Genomic DNA, 17,143 nt, shown 5'->3' with positions numbered 1-17,143 from the left:
CAAGTTGTTTTACGTCGCACCGACACAGATAGGTCTTATGGCAACGATGGAACAGGGAAGGGCTAGGAGTGGGAAGGAAGAGGGCGTGGCCTTAATTCCCGTCCATTCTACTGGTCCGATTTGATTCATTCTTTTTTTAACTCTCCGGAATTACCTGCCGGTGAATCATCAGACATTGATAGGTCTCTAAGTTCAGCCAACTTAAAATCAAGTCATTAAATGATCACTCCAATAATTGCAGGTGAAGACTTATCCTAACCCGCACTACATTCTGTACTTAGGAGGTCGCTAAGCGACTAACAGTTTCAATATTCTGATATATGTGCTTTTCATCCTTAGTAATGTCATTGTATGCAGCCATGTTTACTACCTGTTAAGCCAGAGAGTATAGGCCTGCACTTCCTCTGATCACGGAAGAATACTATTCCTTGGTAGATACTCTTTGATTCTTTAACATTTCCCAGCTTCCAAATATATTCAACAGATGGCAGAGCGTTCCTAATAACTTACATGCTGCAAAGAGAAAAAAGTCTACGTACAAACAGACCTTATCATGACATACGCCTTAGACATTATATGGGAACACCTCTCGAAGGATCTGTCTGTTAGGTCATCAGCCCAGAGGCTGGTTGGATCTTCAAATAGCATCACCAAAGGCTATGCAGTTATAGGGAAACCACAAAAACCAATCTTCTTCTTCATGTGCCATGTCCTCGCAGAACGTTGGCGATCAATAGCATGATCTGTTGTTTGTTCATAGCTGTTCTGAACAGAGTAAGCTTTGACATCCCAAACCACTGGCTCAAGTTGCCGAGCCATGATGTCCTACTTCTCCCCGGACCACGTTTTCCATTAATTTTTCCTTGGAGTATTACTTGCAGAAGGTGGTATTTACAGTTCCGCATCATATGACCAAAGTATTCTAACCTCCTTCTCTTGATGGTAGTGAGAATTTCTGGTTCTTTGTTCATACGGTGCAAAACGTCTATATTGGTCATTTTAGCTGTCCAGGGTATCTTCAGTATCCTTCGGTTCGTCCACATTTCAAATGCTTGCAATTTCTTGCACAAAAACCAATGGCAGTACCAAAATGAGGCGTACTAGGCAAGATGAGGCGTGAGGTAGTTTGCCATTGCTTTCCTCACTGGGCCAGACAGTGCTATTGTAGCACAACTAAGCCTATGAGCAACACCTTTCATGACACTCAGACACACTGGTTGTGCTCTGAATGCCATTACTCAGCACTACCTATACCCCAGCAGCTTCCATATTGTCACAGCCATGGATGAGACTGGGACTTCAGTGGAAGCTACACTTCGCTCTGGCCTGTGCCAAGAGATGGATGCAAAAGTACTGTATCTATCAAGAAATGACAGCAGGCAGCTCTCGAAGGACAACCGAGCTAGGCTCATGTATCTTAGAAAAGTTCTCTGCCTGGTATAAAACGCTGCTTCGAGACTAAACTGTCAGTTCACAAGACAACCGTTCTATATAGAAGAACTGTGGCTAAAGATACCATTGCCTTGTAAGACACAACACTAAGCTTTACATGAAGAAGTGCAAGATAAAAAAGCGAATATATGGACAGATTTTCACCAAACAAATGGATGAAGTCTGAGTACCACAACGCGCTTCTTATTAAATATACATAAAACCATAGAAAAGGGCAGGCAACACCATATGACTACGACAGGTATAAATACGAGTTATGTGACCTATTTATAACGCATGCTGAGGAGTAGCATTTCATAAGTACGTTATTTTGGCGCAAATTATATTTTTTTAGATAAATAGTATATACGCGATAGATTAAAAGCCAATGATTAATAAAGAAAGATGTCTGAGATTGTCTGATGTTGATAGAATGTGACTGTCTTTCTCGGTACAATAAATGTTTACCGAGCTCGATAGCTGCAGTCGCTTAAGTGCGGCCAGTATCCAGTATTCGGGAGATAGTAGGTTCGAACCCCACTGTCGGCAGCCCTGAAAATGGTTTTCCGTGGTTTCCCATTTTCACACCAGGCAAATGCTGGGACTGTACCTTAATTAAGGCCACGGCCGCTTCCTTCCCACTCCTAGCCCTTTCTTGTCCCATCGTCGCCATAAGACCTATCTGTGTCGGTGCGACGTAAAGCAACTAGGAATAAAAAACAATAAATTTTCACATAATAAGAAAGCTATATATGTTTTAAATGATATACTACTTGAAAATTCTCGGATTGTATCACAGAAAAGTTAGGTAGCAAGTAACCTGTATTTTACTAATTGTACGTTGCTGACTAAGTAAGAAGAAATGTTTATACATGTCTCAATAGTTTTTAAAAGAAACCAGAACTCGGTATCAGATAGCATTCGTAAGTTATAGCACTTCCGCCCGGCCCTGCATGTCGATACGCCACCAGCTGGTTCCGATTCTCTTGAATTTGGACAGACCAGAAATGATATAAATCATTCTGCCGTATCAGAACACTTCTACAGCACCGACCATCACATCCTCTTTGGCCAGAAGAGGGACATCGCACTTGTGAAGGAAGCTATTAATAGAACTACCACAAGGACGAAGTATATCGCCTACATAGTATTATGTCTTCCACGTCATTGGTAATTAATTCCGTGCGGCTATTTCTAGTGGGGTGCAGCCCTCGTAAGGCAGACCCTCCGATGAGGCTGGGCGGAATCTGCCATGTGTAGGTAACTGCGTGTTATTGTGGTGGAGGATAGTGTTATGGTGGTGTGTGAGTTGCAGGGATCTTGGGAACAGCATAAATACCCAGCCCCCGAGCCACTGGAATTAACGAATGAAGGTTAAATCCCCGATCAGACAGGGAATCGAACCCGGGGCCCTCTCAACCGAAGGCCAATACGCAGACCATTCAGCCAACGACTCGGACATTAGTGAATTTGCTAGCGTACCAGATAGAAATAATAACTATCACAAGGCTCAGAAATCAATTTGGAATGTGGCATGATGTACGGTTCGTCAAATGCTGTGTAGATGATTGCGGAGTATGGCTATTGAACTTCGTATTGTGGCATTAGCGACGTCGTGAACTCGTGTCCGGTTGAGTCAGAGAGAATCCCATAGCTGTACAAGAAATGTAGGGATTGTGCCCCGAGCTCCGATAATGAGTCCATGGACGGAGATGTTGTCTAGGTATCATAATAATTTGCGGCTGGTTTAAAGGGGCGGCGATAAGGGCCCCGCGCGGTGAGGGACCCATGACTGTTTCTTAATTCAGTAACTGAAGAGGGATTTTACATATTGATAAAGCTATAGCACTCAACACAGTATCATTTGAATTACAGAGGATTATTCCAATCTTAGGCTGTCGTAGTGCAGAGCTTCTTTCGTCAATAGGAGTACGGTAATTATTTCTGAAAGAATGTGGGTTTCCCAACCTGTTCTAATAAACACCATCCCGTACTGCCACTCACAACAATCAACAAGGCTTTTGAAATATTTAGCCAGATCTGAGAACAGAGCAGTCAGCGATAATGCGATAAACATAGACAGCCTCCTTATTTAAATTCTAAAGTTTCGAGCCAGTTTATAACTCTCGGCAGTCATTGTAGGTAAATAGGCCTACGATGGATGGTTGATTTGTAAATGGTAATAAATTATTTGGTCCTCGGAACGAGATTATTTCTTAATATTATGATGGACAAAGTGTTTCGGTTACTATAATTGGAATGTGCATGTCTTGTGTGTGTGTTCGTAACATATAAGTGTATTACTTTAATCCCTTCGAAGTGCTCTTAAGGAAATTCTTCAAATGCCTGCAGACATTCCTAATGGAATGGTCTACACTGAGAAAAAAATATAAGGGGTTGGGACTCTTCTGCGCCACTTGGGAAGCTCATCTTCAGCACATTAACATCTGTAAGGTACTATTAAGCTCAGGTGATGAATACATCCGTGCTACAAGAAATCTGAAAGAAGAAATAACTCTCTCACTACAATCCCTCAATGTCCCTCCATCTGACAATTTGCTGCATCCACACCTAGAAATAACAGATGCCAGGAAAGTGAGAATAGTACTGAGAGAAAGGGCATTCAGTGAGTGGTGTAACTTACAGCAGAAAGGAAGAGGTGTATGTTTGTACAATGAATATACTCCTGCCAACTCCTAGATTCGAGACCATCAAGGCTTATCATGTAGTGAATGGCGTGAAGCAATTAAGATGACAGCAAACATTTCAGCAGTTAGATCGGTACCAGGAAGATCTCAGAACGATTCCCTTTGTAGGCGCTGCCTCAAGGAGATTGAAACTCTTGCGCATGTTCTGGGATCTTGTCCTCATGGTGAACTTTTAAGAAATACGCTTCATCATAACCCACGTTAATAGGGAACATGCATGATCCGGGGTTTTAATTAAAAATACGCTAATCTGATACAAAATTACATGCAGAATTCAAAAATGTGATCAGAATGTACAAATAATAACTCCAAACATGATAAAAATCTACGAAAATGTCATGTCACGCAAGTACGCGATCTCATTGGCCTGACGTCATCGTACAGGTTGACTGAATTAGCAGACGAAATAACACGTAGTGTGCTGTGAGAAGCAGGATACACTTCGCGTATTTCTACTTTACGTTAGTGTCTAGTATGGTTAAATTCGAGGTCTATACATTGGATAATAATCTGAGTGGTATATTTTAGACTTAAAATGAATCCTGCGCAGACAGTGATGCAGAAAACTTATAAATGGTGTAGAGTTCCGATGTGCAATAGCACATCGCATACCATCCCAAACAAATTGTTTATAAACGTTCCAAAGACGCTAAAACTAGGGAGAAATGGATTTTGGCGAGCTGGAGAAATGCTGGTGATATATCGGAAAAGTCTACAGTTTATTTTTTTGAAGATTTTAACGTAAGATGAATTTGTTTGAATTTTCAAATAACTTTTCCATGTCAGCTGTTCTAGTGGTAAAACTTTAAATTTTAATGTATGATGCTTTATTTAAATGCTTCAATTACATCTTGGAATATGAAAGTAATAAATGGTGCATTAAATAATGCTGATTATTAAAGTATTCTCCAAACCTAACGTATGTTTTGGGTGATCCATGTCAAGATAATAAATCAAAGGGGTTATGAACCATTTTGACAGCTCTAATTCTACCAATATATCTTGGCATGGGACAGTTATGTATGTCTTTATTGAAGAGCTTAATTGGTAAAAACAAAGGGTAAAAATACCGCGCGAGTTGGCCGTGCGGTTAGGAGCGCGCAGCTGCGAGCTCGCATCCGGGAGATAGTGGGTTTTGAACCCCACTGCCGGCAGCCCTGAAGATGGTTTTACGTGGTTTCCCCATTTTCACACCAGGCAAATGCTGAGGCTGTACCTAAGGCCACGGCCGCTGAGGCTGTACCTAAGGCCACGGCCGCTTTGTGCCCATTCCTAGGCCTTTCCTGTCCCATCGTCGCCATTATGTGACGGTGTGACGTAAAGCAAACAGAAAAAAATTAAAGTCACAGCACCCAAAGGCATTCCTGTATTGAACGACTAAAATGTCACCAGGACACTTTTCTTTCCTGATATGCTCAGCTTGTTAAAAGCCAAATGTAATTAATGTTACTGGCTTCACGCCCCGCTAACTACTTCTACGATTTTCGGAGACGCCGATGTGCAGGAATTTAGTCCTGCAGGAGTTATTTTTACGTGCCAGTAAATCTACCGACACGAGGCTGGCGTATTTGAGCACCTTCAACTACCACCGGACTGAACCAGGATCGAACCTGCCAACTTGGGGTCAGAAGGCCAGCATCTCAACAGTCTGAACCACTCAGCCCGACTTGTGAAAACTAGATGAAGTCATATTTACCTTTATCATGTTTAACTTTTTCCCTCCACAAAGATATTTAATTCTCTTTCATGGGCCCCGGTAGTGGGTAGGCCAGTTGTCCCAACCATAAATATATATTTTTTGGGGAATGATAGATTATAGCCCTATAGTACTATGATCTTTCTTTCTTTCCTTCTTTCTTTCTTTCTTTCTTTCTTTCTTTCTTAATCAGTTTATCCTTCAGGGTTGGTTTTCTCTCGGACTCAGCGAGGGATTTCACGTCTACCACTTCAAGGGCAGTGTTCTGGAACGTGAGACTTTGAGTATGGTGATGGAACTGGTGAGGAGGGCCATTACCTCGCCCAGGAGGCCTCACCTGTTATGCTCAACAGGGGCCTTGTTGGAGGATGGGAGGATCGGAAGGGATAGACAACGAAGAGGGAAGGAAACGGCCGTGGCCTTAGGTGCCTGGAGGAGAAGTAGGAAAATACGAAAAACCACTTCGAGGATGGCTGAGGTGGGATTTGAAACCCTTCTACTCAGTTGACCTCCCGAGGCTGAGTAGACCCCGTTCCAGCCCTCGTACTATTTGTTTTCAACTTTCATGGCAGAGCCGGGAATCGAAACCGGGCCTCCGGGAGTGGCACACATTAACCACTACACCACAGAAGCGGACTAGTACTACAATGCTACCTATATGTTTATGTTAGTGCTGAAATCCGATTTCTTACTTTACTAATGCTGAAAGCCCGAAAATGTAATGTTATTCTTTAATAGGGGAATCAGTCTAGAAGGAAATGTTGAAAGTGATGTGATATCTATCCAGGTTCAGTTGTTATCCTAATACTATGGGTTACAGTACATTGCACGTATATAAAAGATGCCACTTACAAACTTGTTTTTTATCCGCGAAATTCTGCGGCCACAAAAGTCACTATTTTTCAAGAATGACGACATCTACACATGATAGATTGTCTGATTGTGCTGTTTTGAACCTTCTTTCTGTCATTCGCGATCATGAATAATAAACAATCGGCTTTTAGCAACGGCTGATGCATAACGGCTGGTTGAGCTCCATGCGTACTGGATCGTGACGTCACAGCGCGCCGCTTACGTCAGAGGCCGTTTCACACGCCTTGCGGAAAGGCACTATTAAATATTTTTTTAATGGTAGAAAACAAGGCAACATACCACAATGTAATACGTTTACATACTATTTCATTGGTGTACTTTTCAAAAAAAAATATTTTTGAAAATGATGCATGTTCCCAATTGCGGCAACGCTAAAAGACCATGGTTTCCAGGTATTTGAAGAGGTTCATGGCTTAGCGGACAACGGAAGCCACAGAAGGATTGACATCATTGCTTTCAAGAATAAGAAGAGAGGTTACATCATCGACCCCACAATTCGCTTTGAAATCCAAAAGTCGCAGCCCTCAAGGAATATTTACTTACCAACAATTCCTTGCTACAGGGAGAAATACCAGATAGAGGAAATCGACATAGTAGGTCTGATGATTGGAGCAAGGGGAACGATTCCCGCTTTTGCCGCTAATTTCTGGAAACAGATGTCTCTGCCAGTTACAGCGTTACGGGAGATTGCCATCATAGCCTTAAGGGGCTCACTGATAATTCTAAGAAATCACTGTTACAATTAGATTACCTTCAACATTTATCAAGTACAGTATATCTATTTATCTTCTAAAAATAAATGTAAAAGTATACTTTGTCGCAAGGCAGCCTCTGCATGAGAGGAAGTATTTCATAAAACAAAATATTATTATTATTATTATTATTATTATTATTATTATTATTATTATTATTATTATTATTATTATTATTATTATTATTATTATTATTATTATTATTATTATTATTATTATTATTATTATTATTATTATTATTATACCGGGTGGTACACCACCACGCCGCTTATTCAAACTTTGCGCCACTTGAAACTCCTCTACTGGAGGAAGCCTGAACTTTAACTACCATGTTAATTCTCAAGTTTCTCAGAAGATGTCCCTACTTGTAAAATTTTGAAGTGTTCTGAACTATGTCAATTTCGATTCATTGTTGTTTTCTCTGTAGCAAGAAGTGTGAACATTCTCTTCTAGATGACACTACTTACGAACTACTATTGTGCACCCTAGTGCGAAGTGAGGGAACCCTTTTTTGAAGAAATTTAGTATTTATAAGTTTGTTCCTTATTAAATTTCTTTCTACTTGTGTTTAAGTTGACAACGTTAACCCTTTCTTTCTGCCAGTTTTGAAATTGGCCAATCATAAATTTCTATAATTAATTTTCCACCAATCCTGGTTTTCTTCTTCACTTCTGACATGTAATCTTTTGGTCGTCCAATAAAAGGCTTGTGGGCGGGTGCTAGACTCGCCGAAACCTAACGGTGCCAACATAACCTTGGCTCACAGTGGTAAGCCGCAGCGCGTTTCCCTTGGTCCACCTTCGGGTGTTAGACCCCCCACCCCCCAACTCCCACACTTCTCATTCCGCACATTAGCGACAGGATGCTTGCTTTAATTGCTTTAATTGCTAACACCTAGCAGGCAACGCCCCACGCCCACGCACAGGCTCCTGGCCTCGGCAGGAGACCTCTCTAAATATCGAATTACTCTCTTTTCCAAATTTCACTAAGTGCCATATTTCTTAAAGCACCACCATGACTAAAGTCGGTAACCAACAGCCGCGACTTAACGCATCTATCAAGCGTAGAACCCCGAACAAGAAAGCCTATATTAAGGCATTTAGCCATGCGACGACGACGCCGCCCCCATCACTGGTCCGAACCGCCCCCACCGGCGCCAAAGTCTCAGCCCTCTCTCCGTCGTCCTCAGAGACCACAGAGTCGCCAGCCAGTCCCGAAACCACAGAGACACCAGCCAGTCCGAGCCCGATCAACTCTCCGACAGACGCCAGCCACCAGGACGCCAGCGCAAGGACCACTACTACCGACGCCGATGGTTTCACCATCTACAAAGGCAAAAATAAGGGCCGCAAGCAAACTACTACCCCCCGTCCGCCCCCACTTACCACACCTAATAGATACGCACTCCTGGACGCCCCTCCCACGCCTATAGCCTCCACCTCCCGATCTACCAACCTACTATCAGCCCCGCTAACCCAGGCCGCTACCCAGCAGACAAAAGCAACGGACGCCCAGGACACTCAGGCCAGAAAGGCCAGAATTAACGTTCCACCGGTATACGTGAAAGAAATCACGGATATCAACCAACTACAAGCTCTACTCGTCCAGCACCAGGTGGACTACAGACTGAAATCCATCCACAATGGAGTTAGGGTGGATATCAGGACCAAAGAAGACAGGGAGACCGTCATTCAAGTCGTGGAGGACCTCTAATGGCAGTACCATACCCGCCCCCTCAGAGACAAGCGCTACCGCAAAGCGGTCATTCGTGGGCTACACCACACCCAAGACATGAATGCCCTTAAGGACGAACTCATATCCCACGGCTACGAAGTGGCCTCTATCGCTCAAATGACCTCCCCGAGGTCTAGACAGAAAATGCCGCTCTTCCTGGTCACCTACAACGGGACCAATGCCCAGGAGAGCTCCATCTACGAAATTACAGGCCTAGCTAACACCTCAGTCAAGCTAGAACGTTACCGCGGCCCCCAAGGCCCTATCCAATGCTATCGCTGCCAAGGCTTCGGTCACGGCTCTACTGGCTGTCACTGCAATCAGAAGTGCGTGATCTGCTCTGAACAGCACCTCGCTGGAAACTGCCCTAGACGAGGACAGGATGAATTCGTCCCGACGTGTGCTAACTGTAAAAAGAAGCACACGGCAAACTACAGAGGATGCGAAGTATATCTCCGCATACTGGAAGGCAGAAACCAGCGCCTACCCTTCACTAAGAAAGGCAACGCCGCCCCCACCCCCATTAAGAACCCGGCCCTTAGGAAGAAGGGAACTACATTCGCCCAAGCCATGGGATCGAACCCCGAACCTTCCCAACCCAACACCTCATCCGCCCCCCCTGCCCCCCTCTTCTCCCCACTACCGTCGCTCCCGCCCCCGCCCACCCCCAAACCACAACAAACTCCCCTGCAGCCGACCTGTTTGAACTAATCCAGTTCCTACAGGACCCCAAACTCAGGGAAGTACTGTCCCTTCTCCGTCGTCTCCGCAATGCCTCTTCCAAGGCGGAGACGATGGAAATATTACTAAGTGTAGCCCTCGAATGGACCAGTGATGGGAACTAGACCCTACGCACGACCCCAACACTTAAGAATTCTCTTCTGGAATGCCGACTCTATCCTTCACAAGACAGCTGAACTTGGTGAGCGAGCCCGCACACACCACGCAGACCTGATCTTAGTTGGGGAAACTCAACTCAAACCTCACTTAAATGTACACTTACAAAACTACATTCTGTATAGAAACGACCGCCCCGGTGATCGAGCCGGCGGAGGTACGTGCATCTTCATTAAAAACTCACTTAAACACACTCGCTTACCAACCCCACGAGGCCTAACACACCTAGAGGCCACTATAGTGGAGGTAGAGACCAGTCGAGGACCTTTAGCTGTTGCTTCGTGCTACTTACCCCCCAAAGCTGAGCTTAATACGGACGAGTTCGACTCCATACTACGAATCAAACCAAGAGTAATCCTCGCGGGAGATTTAAATTGTAAAAACACCAGATGGAAAAGCCGCCTTACTACGCAACGGGGCCGTATTCTCGCCACGTACTGCGATAATAACAACGTACTAGCTCATCCCTCCGATAAACCTACCTATTACCCCTACGACCCTAGCCTACTTCCAGACCACCTCGATATGGCCCTCTCACGGAACCTCAATTTATTCCCATGTCTCACCACTGAAGATTTCTTAGATTCTGACCACACTCCCGTCCTTCTCACCCTCGACGCCGCCCCTCAGCACGAACCGGATACCATCCCGCTACAGATGCGTACTATAGACTGGGAACGATATCGCCGTACACTGAGCGAGGCTATCACTGGCAATCCCAGCATTCGCTCAGCCGAGGATATTGACCTCCAAGCAGAAACTATTACGACGGCCATAAGGAATGCAGCTAAGACTTCCGCCGTGGGACCTTCTACCCGAAAGCCTAAAGCTACCTCACTGCCACTCGAGATTCTACAAGTACTCAAACTGAAGAACCGGGTTCGAGCCTTGTGGATGAACACCAGGGACCTTCGAATGAAGGAGCTCTGGAACAGACACAAGCGCAACCTACGAGTACTACTAGAACACCACCGTAGAGCTGCATTCCAGTCTAAACTCTCCGAATTAAGCTCAGCAGACGGCTCCGTCTATCGCATGGCACGCAAATTTACGGGCGCAAGGACAGGCATACCTGCATTACACGGCCAGAGAGGGTTAGCCTACACTGATGAGGAAAAGGCAGAAGCACTGGCGGACACGTTAGAAACTACGTGTTCTCCTAATGCTGAACCTGCGAATACGGACTTCATAGACGAGGTGGAGGAAGATCTACTGGAAATAGACGACCCCCACCCGCCTCTGGAATTCAAATTCGTCTCTACCGCTGAGGTCATGTCCCATATTAAAAGGCTAAAGAACAGGAAAACCCCCGGCCTGGACGGGATTTCAGCGGTATTCCTAAAGCACCTCCCCAAGAAGGCTATCACCTTTGTCACTAAGCTATTTAATGCCATATTTCGTTTCGCTCATTTTCCAGCCTGCTGGAAAACAGCGAAGGTAATTATGCTACCCAAACCTCAATCTGACCGGACGTTCCCACAGAACTACAGGCCTATCTCTCTCCTATCTATCATCTCGAAATTATTCGAAATGATCCTCCTATCCCGTCTCCAAGCGACTATAGACGACCTCAATCTGGAACTGAATGAGCAATTCGGCTTCCGGAAAGGGCACTCCACGACACACCAATTACTCAGACTGACAGAAGACATAACCAAAAACTTTAATGACAACAGATACACAGGAGTCTGTTTTCTGGACATTTCTAGAGCCTTCGATAAGGTCTGGCACGAAGGGCTTATTTATAAAATGAAACATTTCAGCTTCCCGCCTCATTTGACCGCTCTAATTACGAGCTACCTCTCAGAGAGGAAATTCCAAATTTCAGTCAGAAAGGCACTATCATCAGCACGTACTATTACGGTGGGCGTGCCCCAAGGCAGCGTGATCAGCCCCTGCCTGTTTAACCTATTTATCTCCGACATGCCTAAACCTCCGAAGGCTAAAACCTACCTATATGCTGACGACACGGCGATCTCTGCGGTCTCATGGCAGGCCCCCAGAGTTGAAACTTACCTTCAGGACAGCCTCTCCCTTCTCGAACCCTGGTTCGAAAAGTGGAGAATCAAAATTAACGTTAATAAGAGTCACGCTACTCTCTTCACGAAGCGAACTTCGAGACTTGAGGGCGGTCTGGACTTCTTTGGCGAAGTTATCCGATGGTCCCCAACCTCGAAGTACCTGGGGGTAACCCTAGATCGAGGATTGACGTTCCGTCAGCATATATCTCAAATTTCGGCCATCGCCCACACTAGGGTATCGCAATTATACCCCCTACTTAACGCTAATAATAGCCTCTCCACAGAAAACAGGCCCCAACTGTTTGTCACTATGATTAGGCCGCTACTCGAGTATGCCTGTCCAATATGGGGCATTGCCGCCAACAGCAACCTGCATAAGGTGCAAGTTGTCCAGAACCGGGTACTTCGCCTTATCACAGGGGCTGAGTGGCACACTAGGAATACTGACATTCATGACGAATGTCAAATCACCACGCTGGGGGAAAGACGGAGGCTCATGGCTAGCAAGCTTTATAAGCGGCTACCAAACGCAAGCAACCCGCTTATCAACCAGCTAGGCAACTACGAAACCGATGGCCTCAAGTATAAGAGGCCAAAGGTTATCCTGACTTAAAACCCGCGCTCAGCGCCAGGCCACACACTGGCCAGCCATGACCTCACGTTAAAACGAACCCATACTCCACAAGCAATTAAAGCAAGCGGGGAAATAACAGATCAAGATAGGGCTCTCAAAACCGGTATCGGTTGACAGGCCACAATAATCGCGACTTTGCGACTCGCGTCGCAAAGTCGACGAAAGAATAGGGTGGGTGGTGGCTCTCATTCCTGCCATTTCTTCACCAGCTCTTCGTGCAGCCACTGCTCCCGCCAGCCCACTCCAAGACTAGGGAAGCCCTGACCACAGCAAATTTGTCTAGTGCTCAGTGAAACACCTGCTCGTGTCTTGTCCCGGCGAGATCCGTTAACTATACCTGACACGACTGGTGCCCACTGAGTGCGCCCTATACCGGTCCTCTTCGGAGTTTGACCCGTCTTCTGCTATCCCCTCCCTCACCCTCCTCAACACCCCCCCCCCCCCCGTCGGGTTAATCCTGGTGGATTGAGTAGCTGGGACCCCGTCAACTCCATCATGACTTCAATCTCTCAAGCCACACCTCTCCCTCGCTTACTCCACTGTGCCAAGAAATTTCAACCCATGTACTCCCCTATCACAATTCCACTACCTCAGACCATCTCACCCAATGACAAATCTGGTGTCTTAACCCACCGTCACCGCATGAACCAAGTTACTGCTCCCATCCTACACCGTATTCAGCTCCTTCAAGAACTCCGGAACGGCTTCATCATCATCTTCGCCAACGATGCTGAAAGCTTCTATGACATCTCCGTCCATCTGGAGAGCGAAAACGTTCCTTACTTCATCTGCAGGGAGCTAGTCGAGGTTGATGATGCAGCCGTCCAGGCCTCTCCTACCGTCAACCACACACTCAGCCAAACTTTGTTCTCCCGTCTCCCCCCCAAGATCTCCAGACCCTCTCAGTCCGACATCACCATCCCACCTGACCACCACACACCAACACCCACCTACACTACACCACCTACCGAACCCGGAAGTGAGACCCCATTAGCCTCACAACCGGCCAAGGTAACCAACTCCCCACCACCCACCGAGTCCGGAACCGAACCCGGAAGTGAGACCTCATTAGCCTCACAACCGGCCAAGGTCACCGACTCTTCACCTCCTACTGAGTCCGGAAGTGAGACCCCATTAATCTCACAACCGGACAAGGTAAATCTTAACAAGTACACTCAAACTGGGAGCAGGCGTAACAAACCTGCCTCCCGGTTTAACCCCCCACCAACACCCAACACTCACAGCACACCTACTCACCACCGCCCCTCCTCACTCATCACACAGTGCTACAATTGCCTGCAATTGGGCCACTCTGCGGCTGCATGCACAGAGGCTACCAGGTGCAACAGATGTGGTGGCGCTCACCGCCACACTGTCTGTACGATACCCAAAGCCCAGGTGAGGTGCGCTAACTGCGAAGGCAGTCACGCAGCCTCCTACCCTGGCTGCCCTTACTTAAAGCGGGCAATTAAAGCACACCACAAAAACTCACAACACTTACACGCACACTCCTCACACCCACCTCAGCCTCACCATCGCTCTGTCACCACCTCGAACCCAGCTCCCCTTCCCACCCAAAATCCAGCCCTGCCAAGTCTTGACAACACCACCCTCCTCAACCTACTCCTTATCCAGGTACTCTCGTCCCTTAACCAGTCCATGCCAAGCCGCCAGCTAATTATTAGCTAATCCCCCCCCCCCGTTCACACACCTCCCTGCTCCAAGTAGTCAACTCCTCATCATACCCCCCTGTTACACCTGCACCCTCTCGGACTCCCCTAACTTCCTCCTATAATTATGTCCAATCTTCAAAATTACTTATGAAGCAACATTGGGAATGGTCACTTACTGGATGGGTGACCATCCACCTAATGTTGCCTCCCCCCCTCTTCGTTGGACTCCAACCACAGAGTGCCAACGACCCCCCACCAACCCCTGCCCTACTTAGGGCACCTCTGGCCCCACCTGGGGCCCAGGCCATATCCTGGTCAGTTCGATCCCCACACAACTATACCAGTTCACCCACAACCGTCATGTCCCTACTAACCAAATTATGAAATAGCACTCAAGGCCTGAAACATTGGTCGACGGGCTAAAATCACTCATTGGTCCCTCGGGACCTCTGAGAATGTTGGTCTTGTTCTCATTCATGAAAGGTCTCGAATGTTCCGCGAGGGTATATAAACTGTTGATTTTCGGGTCTCCGCGCCACTTCAGTAACACCTATCATTGTGTAAATTATGTAGCAGGGGGCGGGAAGCGCCTCTTTCTTCGGGCAGCAGTTCATCCATAAGGTAATGGCCTTTTAATAACTTCTTTTCTTGCCAGCTCAGCAGTTTAACTCTCGGGGCAGGTTCGATACCTTTTATCATGTAACTTTCCTCTAAAATGTAATAGACTCTTGGTATAAATTCTATCTCCTTAAACTATAAATTGGGATAGAGAGTGCCTAACCCTCTCGAGTCCCTTTCATATTGTTTTTGAGGTGACTACGTTTTCTCAACCATTTTTCTTCGTTTCATAATGTAATAGTTTTCCTATCGTGTCACCTCCTTAGTATGGGATTAGCCCTTGCATATGCGGCCTAGTGCCCAGTAGGTTTTAATAAAGCGTATTAGGAGTGCAGTTTCGCCTCCTCTCAAGTCGGTATTTTGGAGACCATGTAATTGACCTGTTTCTTTAATAGGCCTCAGTAGGTTGGGTATTTTTACCCCTGTTTTCATGTGTTTGGAGGTCAGCTTGAAAGTTGAGTTTGGTGTGGCCTTTGATAGGCTGGAACTTTGAGAGCGGGTTGCTCTTCCCAAAAAAAAAATTTGTTTCTGTGTGCCTTGAGGAGGCTTCTACTATGTAATTGGGAACAAGTGCTCTTGAGCATGATTGGGGTCTTCTACCCCTTGGTTGAATCTGGTATACGGGTAAAGTTGGGCTTATAGCTCAAGAATTGTGTGTCTGGCTCTCGGAGCCAAAATCCTGTAACTACTGTAATTGTACATTCTCGATTTGTTGCTAGGCTACTAAGTACCTGTTATATTTGTTCTTTCTTGATCTTGAAAAGAAAATATAACCTTGTTAAACTTTAAATTAACTTTAATTTCGTAGATTGAGACCTATTCATCCCAGCACCTTCTTTCACCTCTAACTACCACGGATAACTCCGTAACAATTATTATTATTATTATTATTATTATTATTATTATTATTATTATTATTATTATTATTGCCGTTACTATTCATTGTAATAAAACATAACATTTTACTACAATATAAACTTGTAACTTTCCCTATCAGCAGACGAGGGGGCCCATTTTTAATTATTGTGGAGGGCCCCGAGCTTCTTAGTGCCACTACTGGTTGGCTAGTAAATTGATTTCTTCTCGGCGTCCACCTGTTCGGGCTGGCCAATGTGCAACTCGACGCGTACTGTGGGATATAAGTTCAGTCCTTGTTAGCTGTCAAGTTGAAAGGCTATCATGTCAATTCGCCTGTTACTCCCGTCGGTAGCTAGGCCAGAGATCTCTTCGTGCGCTGTGAAACCGTGATCCCTCAGCGAGGTCGCGATCATGTATTGTATTGAATGATGGCGGGAATTTCTCAATGCCTCCTCGTGAGTGGAGGCACCTAGGACATGGGCAAGAGATAGAGTTGTGACCAGTGGCTTATGCTGAGGGCTACCAAGGCTATCGGTGAAACACAATGGTAGTATAAAGCACATGATAATGTAATCATCTAACACATTGCTTCATTTATACAACTTAAAACCAATGTGGAGAAACGTCGTACGTATTTCTAGGAGTAAGGCATCGGAGACTGACATTGCAACCCAGACTCCCGGCCCTCTCCCCTCGCCTCACTCTGCGCGGCATGCTGCTGAATGTTACAGTAGATAGGTGCGGGGACCGGCGGGATATGTGTGCTAGACTTTGCTCCGTCAGATCACCACTGCGAACGAACAACCGTGCGTTACTCATCGTATATACTTTCTCACCTCATACTTCTGACTTAATTATATAGATAACAGAGTGCTGGTATTTCACTCTAGTTTACTTCTACACTGCTCGGCTGCTGTTATAGGAGTTATATAGTTTTATTTTTATAGCTTGATCTGCTGAAATGAAGTGCACTCTTTGAGATTTAGTGTCCTCTTTTGTTGGTTGGAATCGAATCCGTGGTCATGGGTCGGATACCACCACTGATCTCCCGAGGAAGCTAATAAACCAGTGAACGATGGGTACGACCGCGGGTAATACTGTAAACATTTTAAAAATAATGTAATAATAATGATGATGATGATGGTAGTGGTGATGGTGGTGCATGTCATCCGTATATGGTTGATGGTGGCCTAATGAGGGTGAAATGAATGTCGAAGATGTCATAAACACTCATTCCCGACGACAGGG

At 45.7% G+C, this 17,143-nt stretch overlaps 1 protein-coding gene across 3 annotated transcripts in view; it reads left to right on the top strand.

Annotated features, from left to right (window-relative positions):
* LOC136874698 (glutamate receptor ionotropic, NMDA 2B) overlaps positions 1-17,143 on the top strand; it is a 314,639-nt gene that overhangs the window by 287,655 nt on the left and 9,841 nt on the right. The gene's annotated exons all lie outside the window — the stretch shown is intronic.

This window comes from Anabrus simplex, chromosome 5 (genome assembly GCF_040414725.1).
Source record: "Anabrus simplex isolate iqAnaSimp1 chromosome 5, ASM4041472v1, whole genome shotgun sequence".
Lineage (NCBI taxonomy): Eukaryota > Metazoa > Arthropoda > Insecta > Orthoptera > Tettigoniidae > Anabrus > Anabrus simplex.
The sequence above is the reverse complement of the archived record's forward strand: the minus strand, read 5'-3'. Positions and strand labels throughout refer to the sequence as shown.